This window comes from Lepus europaeus, chromosome 7 (genome assembly GCF_033115175.1).
Source record: "Lepus europaeus isolate LE1 chromosome 7, mLepTim1.pri, whole genome shotgun sequence".
Classification (NCBI taxonomy): Eukaryota; Metazoa; Chordata; class Mammalia; order Lagomorpha; family Leporidae; genus Lepus; species Lepus europaeus.
In genome coordinates this window covers 129,694,036-129,706,566 of record NC_084833.1, presented here as the reverse complement: position 1 = coordinate 129,706,566, position 12,531 = coordinate 129,694,036, and the positions used below count along the sequence as shown (strand labels likewise).

At 39.0% G+C, this 12,531-nt stretch overlaps 1 pseudogene; it reads right to left on the bottom strand.

Annotated features, from left to right (window-relative positions):
- Positions 1 to 5,194: 5,194 nt before the first annotated feature.
- Positions 5,195 to 6,313, bottom strand: LOC133764815 (NIF3-like protein 1; annotated as a pseudogene).
- Between the last annotated feature and the right edge of the window lie 6,218 nt (positions 6,314 to 12,531).

Here is a 12,531-nt window from a genome sequence, read left to right as displayed (position 1 = left end):
CATTTCTCTTTATATACAGAAGATCAGTTTAGTATATATTAGGTAAAGATTTCAACAGTTTGCCCCCATATAGCAACACATAGTGAATAAAAAAATACTGTAAGAGTACTAGTTATAGCATTAAATAAGAGTGTACAGCACATGAAAGACAGAGATCCTACATAATTTTTTTTAAATTAATTAATTTTCTATGCCATTTCCAATTTAACACCAGGGGTTTTTTTTTTCCACTTCCAATTCTCTTTATATACAGAAGATCAATTCAGTATATAATTAGTAAAGATCTCATCAGTTTGTACCCACACAGAAACACAAAGTGTAAACATACTGTTTCAGTACTAGTTATAGCATCACTGTTCATTAGACAACACATTAAGGACAGATCCCACATGGGATGTAAGTACACAGTGACTCCTGTTGCTGACTTAACAATTTCACACTCCTGTTCATGGCGTCAGTAATCTCCCTAGGCTCTAGTCATGAGTTGCCAGGGCTATGGAAGCCTTTAGAGTTCGCTGACTTTGATCTTATTCCGATAGGGTCATAGTCAAAGTGGAAGTTCTCTCCTCCCTTCAGAGAAAGGTACCTCCTTCTTTGATGGCCCCGTTCTTTCCACTGGGATCTCACTCACAGAGATTTTCTTTTTTTTTCTTTTCCATGGTGTCTTGGCTTTCCATGCCTACAATACTCTCGTGGGCTCTTCCGCCAGATCCAAATGCCTTAAGGGCTGATTCTGAGGCCAGAGTGTTGTTTAGGACATCTGCCATTCTATGAGTCTGCTGTGTATCCGATTTCCCATGTTGGATCTTTCTCTCCCTTTTTGATTCTATCAGTTAGTATTAGCAGACACTTGTCTTGTTTGTGTGATCCCTTTGATTCTTAGACCTATCATAGCCATCGGTTGTGAACTGAAATTGATCACTTGGACTAGTGCGATGGCATTGGTACATGCCACCTTGATGGGATTGTGTTGGAATCCCCTGGCACATTTCTAACTCCATCATTTGCGGCAAGTCCGATTGAGCATGTCCCAAATTGTACATCTCCTCCCTCTCTTATTTCCACTCTTATATTTAACAGGGATCACTTTTCAGTTAAAATTTAAACACCTGAGAATAATTGTGTGTTAATTACAGAGTTCAACCACTAGTACTAGAACAACAACAACAACAACAACAAATACTAAAAAGGATAAAGTATTACATTGTACATCTAGAGCCAGGACAAGAGCTGATCAGGTCATAGATTCTTATAGTGTCCATTTCACTTCCACATGTTTCCCCTTTCGTGCTCAGTTGTCGCCCATCAGGGAAAACAAATGAAATTTGTCTCTTTGGGACTGGCTTAATTCACTCAGCATGATGTTTTCCAGATTCCTCCATCTTGCTGCAAATGACCAGGTTTCATTATTTTTTACTGCTGTATAGTATTCTATAGAGTACATGTCCCATAATTTCTTTATCCAGTGTACTGTTGATGTGCATTTGGGTTGGTTCCAGGTCTTAGCTATTGTGAATTGAGCTGCAATAAACATTAATGTGCAGATGGCTTTCTTATTTGCCAACTTAATTTCCGTTGGGTAAATTCCAAGGAGTGGGATGGCTGGGTTGTATGGTAGGGTTATGTTCAGGTTTCTGAGGAATCTCCAGACTGACTTCCATAGTGGCTTAACCAGTTTGCATTCCCACCAACAGTGGGTTCCTGTCCCTTTTTCCCCACATCCTCTCCAGCATCTGTTGTTGGTAGATTTCTGAATGTGAGCCATTCTCACCGGGGTGAGGTGAAACCTCATTGTGGTTTTGATTTGCATTTCTCTGATGGCTAGTGATCTTGAACATTTTTTCAGGTGTCTGTTGGCCATTTGGATTTCCTCTTTCGAAAAAAATGTCTATTGAGGTCCTTGGCCCATCTCTTAAGTGGGTTGTTTGTTCTGTTGTTGTGGAGTTTCTTGATTTCTTTGTAGATTCTCGTTATCAAACCTTTATCTGTAGTATAGTTTGCAAATATTTTTCCCATTCTGTAGGTTCCCTCTTCACTTTCCTGACTGTTTCTTTTGCAGTACAGAAACATCTCAATGTGATGCAATCCCAAATGTTAATTTTGGTTTTGACTGCCTGTGCTCCTGTGGTCTTTTCCAAGAAGTCTTTGCCTGTGCCTATATCTTGCAGGGTTTCTCCAATGCTCTCTAATAATTTGATGGTTTGGGTTCATAGATTGAAGTCTTTAATCCATGTTGAGTGAATTTTTGTGTAAGGTGAAAGTTAGGGGTCTTGCTTCAAGCTTCTGCACGTGGAAATCCAATTTTCCCAGCACCATTTATTGAATAGGCTGTCCTTATTCCAGGGATTAATTTTGGATCTTTGGTCAAATATAACTTGGCTGTAGATGTTTGGATTGATTTCTGGTGTTTCTATTCTGTTCCACTGGTCTATCCATCTGTTTCTGTACCAGTACCATGCTGTTTTGATAACAACTGCCCTGTAGTATGTCCTGAAAACTGGTATTGTGATGCCTCCAGCTTTGTTTTTGTTGTACAAGATTGCTTTGGCTATTCGAGGTCTTCTGTGTCTCCATATGAATTTCAGCATCATTGTTCCCAGATCTGAGAAGAAGGTCTTTGGTATCTTGATTGGTATTACATTGAATGTATAAATTGCTTTTGGGGAATAGATATTTTGATGATATTGATTCTTCCAATCCATGAGCATGGAAGATTTCTCCATTTTTTGGTATCCTCTTCTATTTCTTTCTCTAAGGTTTTGTAGTTTTCATCGTAGAGATCTTTAATGTCCTTGGTTAAGTTTATTCCAAGGTATTTGATTGTTTTTGTAGCTATTATGAATGGGATTGATCTTAGAAGTTCTTCCTCAGCCGTGGCATTGCCTGTGTATACAAAGGCTGTTGATTTTTGTGCATTGATTTTATGTCCTGCTACTTTGCCAAACTCTTCGATGAGTTCCAGTAGTCTCTTAGTAGAGTTCTTTGGGTCCCCTAAATAAAGAATCATATCATCTGCAAAGAGGGATAGTTTGAGTTCTTCCTTCCCAATTTGTATCCCTTTAATTTATTTTTCTTGCCTAATAGCTCTGGCTAGAACTTCCCGAACTATATTGAAGAGCGGTGGTGAGAATGGGCATCCCTGTCTGGTACCAGATCTCAGCAGAAATGCTTCCAAATTTTCCCCATTCAATAGGTTGTTGGCCGTGGGTTTTTCATATATTGCTTTGATTGTATTGAGGAATGTTCCTTCCATACCCAGTTTGCTTAGAGTTTTCATCATGAAAGGGTGTTGTATTTTATCAAATGCTTTCTCTGCGTCTATTGAGAGAATCATATGGTTTTGCTTCTGCAGTCTGTTAATGTAGTGTATTACATTGATTGTTTTGCGAACGTTGAACCATCCCTGCATACCAGGGATACATCCCACTTGGTCTGGGTGGATGATCTTTCTGATGTGTTGTTACATTCTATTGGCCAGAATTTTATTGAGTATTTTTGCATCTATGTTCATCAGGGATATTGGTCTGTAATTCTCTTTCAATGCTGCATCTTTTTCCGGCTTAGGAATTAAGGTGATGCTGGCTTCATAGAAAGAATTTGGGAGGATTCCCTCTTTTTCGATTGTTTTGACTAGTTTGAAAAGAATTGGAGTTAGTTCTTCTCTAAATGTCTGGTAGAACTCAGCAGTGAATTCATCTGGTCCTGGGCTTTTCTTTGATACAACAAAAGCAGTGTTAAGAGGAAAGTTTATATCAATAGGTGCCTACATCAAGAAATTGGAGAGGCACCAAATAGATGAGCTTTCAAGTCATCTCAAGGATCTAGAAAATCTGCAGCAAACCAAACCCAAACCCAGTAGGAATAGAGAAATAATTAAAATCAAAGAAGAAATCAACATGATTGAATCCAAAAAATATTACAAAAAATCAGCCAAACAAGGAGCTGGTTTTTTGAAAAAAATAAGCAAAATTGACATCCCATTGGCCCAACTAACTAAAAAAAGAAAAGACCCAAATAAATAGGATCAGAGATGAAAAGGGAAACGTAACAACAGACACCACAGAAATAAAAAGAATCATCAGATATTACTACAAGGACTTGTATGCCAGCAAACAGGGAAATCTATCAGAAATGGACAGATTCTTGCACACATACAACCTACCTAAATTGAGCCAGGAAGACATAGAAAACCTAAACAGACCCATAACTGACACAGAAATTGAAACAGTAATAAAGGCCCTCCCAACAAAGAAAAGCCAAGGGATAGGATTAGTGCTAGCGTTAGGGTTTAGATTGGGTTAAAGCACCATATTGGGATACAATTAGGATTTTGGCTAAGTATAGCGTTAAGGTAAGGTTATGGTTAAGATGAGGGCCAAATTTGGGTTAATGCTTTGTCTAGGGATAGACCTAGTATTTGGCTTCAGAACTGGTTTAGATCTAGGGTTAGGTTTAGGGTTAGGGCTAGGACTAAGGCTAGGGCTCGGCCAGGGTAAGGATTAGGGCTTGGACTAATGTTATAATTTGGTTAATTTTTATGAATGAAAAGCAATAAAGACATAGTAATATGAATAGCAATCATATTTTAAAAAAATCCTCCTAATAAATCTCATGTTGATTCTAAAACTGAGGAGAAAGAATGAAATTTAGGTGGATCTACAGAACATGGACACAGAGACAGACCATATCATCCCAAACTGGCTACTGCCTAAAAATAGGTGTTCAATTCCAAGTTTTTAAATGACATTTTAAAACTAACCAATGGCAGAGATATCTAGGTTAACATACCAAACTATAATTAAACTAAGGAGAGAATTACTTGGTTATTTCCCAAGAAACTTTAGTGCACTGATTTTAGTTGATCTTTCTTAATATTTGCTCTTCATTATAGTAGTTCAGTTATTTCCTTAAGAACTATAAAACATTTGTTGAACCAGATAAACTAGAAAAGATAATATAAGGGCAATTCAAAAGGTTTGCAGAAAATGGAGTTAAAAGTTTTTTTTAGTTTGTGAATTTTTTTAATCTATGCAGTTTTCTCAAAACAAACATTTCCATGAACTTTTTGAAGCATCCTCATACATCTTAAGATACTCTTCCAGAAAGATATATCAACTCCACTGACTCATGTTACACATCCACAGGAGTGGAGATGCAATCTGTAGGTTGTATCATCTTGATGTTTCTGTATGCCTTATACCACACAAAGAAGTTCCCTGTCTGTCTCTGACAGGATAATATTAATCTTATTCTCCATGTGGGCACCCAGAATATGACAAAGGTCAGAAAGGAAACCTCATTTAGTGTTACTGTGTTCACAGAGGATGACATTTATTCCTTGGGAAGTAGCATCCAGGCCATCATGATAGGACATCCCACCCGTGAGGTACAGGTCTGCTTCCACACCCTGCAGGATGCTGTTCCCAGAACCAGCACACAGGGCCACAGCTTTGACTCATGATGCTAAGGTCCTTCCTACCCCAAGAGCTACATAAATATGAGTTAGTTTGAGGTGTCTTTTGATTCGCTCAATCATGGTTGCCAGGGCAACAGATTCATCCAGGGTGCATGATCGACCCATTCCAGTATGTAGCGCAAAGGCTTCTGCACAGTTCTCTGGTAAAATTATCTGTTTTGAGAGAGCTGAGCCTTCACCTGCATCAAAGGCTGCTCAATACAATTCAGGCTGATCCTTGTTTTTCTCCTCATCAATCCTAGCAGAAAAAGAAGTGACAGGAACACCTTCAACTTCTCTCACTGCAGACACAACTTTGTCCATATATTGGGTATGCTTAATGTTGAATTGTACTCAGTGGGTTCCCTCTATAGGATAGCCATGAGTTTTGGAAGGATATATATGCCTGGATGTGCAGGCTCCAAGCCCTTTGGAAAACCACTTTTTCAATCCCTGGGGTGCAGCATCATAGGCTGTGTGAAGAGAGTAGATGTCAACTCTGTTCTTCAAAGCCTGGAACACCAGGAGCTCCTTTCAGGACATCCAGGTAATATGCTTTATGTATAGGAAAATAGGTGGAAGGTAGGAAAAGATGAGATCTGCCTTCTTATGCAGAGCCTCCTCCATAACCTGCTCAGTCAAATCATTGTTCAGGAAGAGTGCATTTATAGTTTGTGGTGGGCTTGGTTCCACCAGAAATCCAATATTGTCCCAACTCTCAGCAGAAGACAGGGATGCAAAGTCATTCAAGGAGGAAATGAGAGTCTTCAGACCCATGAAGGAACAGGAAGAATTGCAGTTCAGAGATTGGATAAACCAGGCTGTCATGGGGACCAGGAATAAGCAAGATGACAACATACAGCAATTGGGCAAAACTCAATTTGAGTCCAGGTACATCTCCATAGCCCTTAATCTGTCTTTTTACATTGGCTTTTATTTTCTAAACATTGTTTTTCAAGTTGTATATTTGGATTGCAGAACAATTTGTAAGATGAGTTTTTTAACTTGCATTGCCAAAAATTTTCTGAGTGAAGCTAATTGTCAACTTTATTAAGGAGGATTGCTTTCTGTCGACCTAGTGTAAAAATAAAATCAAGTAATGAAAAAAAAAGATTAAAAATGTAAAGGCAAAGAAACAGAAAGATCTGAAATTAGACCTGATAGAAAATGAGGAGTCCAACAAAAATCCCATTATGTTGATTTAAATCATGGCTGGCTTGTGCTAATACCATATACAAATAAAAAAGAATGAATGCTGCAGGTTTCATTTGAGATTCGTCAAGTGTGAGGTATTATTTGAACAGCTACAAAGAAGCATTCAAGATAGAGAAGTAACTATAGTCTAAAAGTCATGGAAGACGTTCATACTGGAAAGAGAAGTGTCTGATTACAGATGGCAAAATCAGGCAGGCAGAATCAGAGATTGGGATCAATGGGAGATTAGAGGGAATACCTAGATGGGTAATGTTAAGGAGAATGCAGATGGTTTCAGGAGGAAAATACAAGAAATCATCAGTGGAGTTCTGATAGAAACAGCGAGGAATTACCAGAGGAAAATCATATATAGTACTTTCAAATATGACAAAGAAAAACATTTAAATGGGCGTTATGCATTTAATGTAGTGGTTATGATGCCTATTTTTTTTTGACAGGCAGAGTTAGACAGTGGGAGAGAGAGACAGAGAGAAAGGTCTTCCTCCCATTGGTTCACCCCCAAACGGCCACTACGGTTGTCACGCTGTGCCAATCCAAAGCCAGGAGCCAGGTGCTTTCTCCTGGTATCTCATGTGGGTGCAGGGGCCCAAGCACTTGAGCCATCCTCCACTGCCTTCCCGAGCTACAGCAGAGAGATGGACTGGAAGAGGAGCAACTGGGACAGAACTGGCATCCCAACCAGGACTAGAACCTGGAGTACTGGTGCCGCAGGCTGAGGATTAGCCTAGTGAGCTATGGTGCTGGCCTATGATGCCTATTAAGATACCCTAGTTCTACTTCAGAGTGCCTGGATGTGACTTCCAGAATCAATTAGTTAGGCTTCTATCACACCTCTGAGACACTGGGACTACATTTCTGGCTCTTGTATTCAGTCTTGGCTCAGGTCTGGCTGCTGTGGGTGTTGAGGAATGAATTAATGCAAAAAAGTGTTCTCTCTACCTATATGTCTTATTCTACCTAGCTCCCTTTCTCTTGAAGGTAAAAATATTTTTTAGACATGACAAAAGATTCAATTAATGCAACAATTAGGGAATAGCCTTTGGCTCTGACTATAATTTATGTTACTGGCAAGTGTTTCAGGGCTTTAATTAAGACTAATTTGAGTAGGTTAAAGTTCAAATGTATAATAGAATGATTTGCCTGAAAATATGACATTAAAAAGTGTCTGTGCAACCTACATTAATAGGCTGAGAGAAATGCATGGAGAATTATTTAAGGCCACACAGTAGATTCTGTTCTCCACACACTCCTGGTCTTATCTATATATAAGCAAAGGATCCAAAAGCTATCAAAGGTTATACTGTTTTAGCAATTCCAAAATAACCTAAAAAACCTGTTTACATTTCTTTAATTTGACAGGTAGAGTTAGACAGTTAGAGGGAGAGAGAGGTGTTCCTTCTGTTGGTTCAGCCCCCAGATGGCAGCTATGGACGGCGCTGTGCTGATCTGAAGCCAGGAGCCAGATGTTTCATCCTGGTCTTCCATGCAGGTGCAGGGGCAAAAGCACTTGGGCCATCCTCCACTGCCTTCCTGGCCCACAGCAGAAAGCTGGACTGGAAGAGGAGCAACTGGGACTAGAACCCATATGAGATACTGGCACCACAGGCGAAGGATTAGCCAACTAAGCCATTGCACTGCCCCTGTTTATGTTTTTTTTTCATTTATTAAACTTTTATTTAATGAATACAAATTTCCAAAGTACAGCTTATGGGTTACAATGGCTTCTTCCTCCCATAACTTCCCTCCCACCCACAACCCTCCCCTTTCCCACTCCCTCTCCCCTTCCATTCACATCAAGGTTCATTTTCAATTCTCTTCATATACAGAAGATCAGTTTAGTATATATTACGTAAAGATTTCAACAGTTTGCCCCCATATAGCAACACATAGTGAATAAAAAAATACTGTAAGAGTACTAGTTATAGCATTAAATAAGAGTGTACAGCACATGAAAGACAGAGATCCTACATAATATTTTTTTAATTAATTAATTTTCTATGCCATTTCCAATTTAACAGCAGGGTGTTTTTTTTTCATTTCCAATTCTCTTTATATACAGAAGATTGATTCAGTATATAATTAGTAAAGATCTCATCAGTTTGTACCCACACAGAAACACAAAGTGTAAAAATACTGTTTCAATACTAGTTATAGCATCACTGTTCATTAGACAACACATTAAGGACAGATCCCACATGGGATGTAAGTACACAGTGACTCCTGTTGCTGACTTAACAATTTCACACTCCTGTTCATGGCGTCAGTAATCTCCCTAGGCTCTAGTCATGAGTTGCCAGGGCTATGGAAGCCTTTAGAGTTCGCTGACTTTGATCTTATTCCGATAGGGTCATAGTCAAAGTGGAAGTTCTCTCCTCCCTTCAGAGAAAGGTACCTCCTTCTTTGATGGCCCCGTTCTTTCCACTGGGATCTCACTCACAGAGATTTTCTTTTTTTTTCTTTTCCATGGTGTCTTGGCTTTCCATGCCTACAATACTCTCGTGGGCTCTTCCGCCAGATCCAAATGCCTTAAGGGCTGATTCTGAGGCCAGAGTGTTGTTTAGGACATCTGCCATTGTATGAGTCTGCTGTGTATCCCGCTTCCCATGTTGGATCATTCTCTCCCAATTTTGATTCTATCAGTTAGTATTAGCAGAAATTATTCTTGTTTCTGTGATCCCTTTGACTCTTAGACCTATCAGAGCCATCAATTGTGAACTGAAATTGGTCACTTGGACTAGTGAGATGGCATTGGTACATGCCACCTTAATGTGATAGTATTGGAATCCCCTGGTACGTTTCTAACTCCAACATTTGCGGCAAGGCCGATTGAGCATGTCCCAAATTGTACATCTCCTCCCTCTCTTTTTCCACTCTGAAATTTAACAAGGATCACTTTTCAGTTAAACTTTAAACACCTAAGAATAATTGTGTGTTAATTACAGAGTTCAACCACTAGTACTAGAAGAAGAACAACAACAACAACAAATACTAAAAAGGATAAAGTATTACATTGTACATCTAGAGCCAGGACAAGAGCTGATCAGGTCATTGTTTCTCATAGTGTCCATTTCACTTCAACAGGTTTCCTCTTTGGTGCTCAGTTGTCGCCGATCAGGGAAAACAAATGAAATTTGTATCTTTGGGACTGGCTTAATTCACTCAGCATGATGTTTTCCAGATTCCTCCATCTTGCTGCAAATGACCAGGTTTCATTATTTTTTACTGCTGTATAGTATTCTATAGAGTACATGTCCCATAATTTCTTTATCCAGTGTACTGTTGATGTGCATTTGGGTTGGTTCCAGGTCTTAGCTATTGTGAATTGAGCTGCAATAAACATTAATGTGCAGATGGCTTTCTTATTTGCCAACTTAATTTCCGTTGGGTAAATTCCAAGGAGTGGGATGGCTGGGTTGTATGGTAGGGTTATGTTCAGGTTTCTGAGGAATCTCCAGACTGACTTCCATAGTGGCTTAACCAGTTTGCATTCCCACCAACAGTGGGTTCCTGTCCCTTTTTCCCCACATCCTCTCCAGCATCTGTTGTTGGTAGATTTCTGAATGTGAGCCATTCTCACCGGGGTGAGGTGAAACCTCATTGTGGTTTTGATTTGCATTTCTCTGATGGCTAGTGATCTTGAACATTTTTTCATGTGTCTGTTGGCCATTTGGATTTCCTCTTTCGAAAAAATGTCTATTGAGGTCCTTGGCCTATCTCTTAAGTGGGTTGTTTGTTCTGTTGTTGTGGAGTTTCTTGATTTCTTTGTAGATTCTCGTTATCAAACCTTTATCTATTGCATAGTTTGCAAATGTTTTTTTTTCCCATTCTGTCGGTTTCCACTTCACTTTTCTGTTTCTTTTGCAGTACAGAAACATCTCAATGTGATGCAATCCCAAATGTTAATTTTGGTTTTGACTGCCTGTGCTCCTGTGGTCTTTTCCAAGAAGTCTTTGCCTGTGCCTATATCTTGCAGGGTTTCTCCAATGCTCTCTAATAATTTGATGGTTTGGGTTCATAGATTGAAGTCTTTAATCCATGTTGAGTGAATTTTTGTGTAAGGTGAAAGGTAGGGGTCTTGCTTCAAGCTTCTACACGTGGAAATCCAATTTTCCCAGCACCATTTATTGAATAGCCTGTCCTTATTCCAGGGATTAATTTTGGATCTTTGGTCAAATATAAGTTGGCTGTAGATGTTTGGATTGATTTCTGGTGTTTCTATTCTGTTCCACTGGTCTATCCATCTGTTTCTGTACCAGTACCATGCTGTTTTGATAACAACTGCCCTGTAGTATGTCCTGAAAACTGGTATTGTGATGCCTCCAGCTTTGTTTTTGTTGTACAAGATTGCTTTGGCTATTCGAGGTCTTCTGTGTCTCCATATGAATTTCAGCATCATTGTTCCCAGATCTGAGAAGAAGGTCTTTGGTATCTTGATTGGTATTACATTGAATGTATAAATTGCTTTTGGGGAATAGATATTTTGATGATATTGATTCTTCCAATCCATGAGCATGGAAGATTTCTCCATTTTTGGTATCCTCTTCTATTTCTTTCTCTAAGGTTTTGTAGTTTTCATCGTAGAGATCTTTAATGTCCTTGGTTAAGTTTATTCCAAGGTATTTGATTGTTTTTGTAGCTATTATGAATGGGATTGATCTTAGAAGTTCTTCCTCAGCTGTGGCATTGCCTGTGTATACAAAGGCTATTGATTTTTGTGCATTGATTTTATGTCCTGCTACTTTGCCAAACTCTTCGATGAGTTCCAGTAGTCTCTTAGTAGCGTTCTTTGGGTCCCCTAAATAAAGAATCATATCATCTGCAAAGAGGGATAGTTTGAGTTCTTCCTTCCCAATTTGTATCCCTTTAATTTATTTTTCTTGCCTAATAGCTCTGGCTAGAACTTCCCGAACTATATTGAAGAGCAGTGGTGAGAGTGGGCATCCCTGTCTGGTACCAGATCTCAGCAGAAATGCTTCCAAATTTTCCCCATTCAATAGGATGTTGGCCGTGGGTTTTCATATATTGCTTTGATTGTATTGAGGAATGTTCCTTCCATACCCAGTTTGCTTAGAGTTTTCAACATGAAAGGGTGTTGTATTTTATCAAATGCTTTCTCTGCATCTATTGGAGAATCATATGGTTTTGCTTCTGCAGTCTGTTAATGTAGTGTATTACATTGATTGTTTTGCGAACGTTGAACCATCCCTGCATACCAGGGATACATCCCACTTGGTCTGGATGGATGATCTTTCTGATGTGTTGTTGCATTCTATTGGCCAGAATTTTATTGAGGATTTTTGCATCTATATCAATATAGATCAATATCAGGGATATTGGTCTGTAATTCTCTTTCAATGCTGCATCTTTTTCCAGCTTAGGAATTAAGGTAATGCTGGCTTCATAGAAAGAATTTGGGAGGATTCCCTCTTTTTCAATTGTTCTGAATAGTTTGAGAAGAATTTGAGTTAGTTCTTCTCTAAATGTCTGGTAGAACTCAGCCGTGAATCCATCTGGTCCTGGGCTTTTCTTTGTTGGGAGGGCATTTATTACTGTTTCAATTTCTGTGTCAGTTATGGGTCTGTTTAGGTTTTCTATGTCTTCCTGGCTCAATTTAGGGAGGTTGTATGTGTGCAAGAATCTGTCCATTTCTGATAGATTTCCCTGTTTGCTGGCATACAAGTCCTTGTAGTAATATCTGATGATTCTTTTTATTTCTGTGGTGTCTGTTGTTACGTTTCCCTTTTCATCTCTGATCCTATTTATTTGGGTCTTTTATTTTTTTAGTTAGTTGAGCCAATGGGGTGTCAATTTTTTTTTATTTTTTCAAAAAACCAGCTCCTTGTTTGGCTGATTTTTTATAA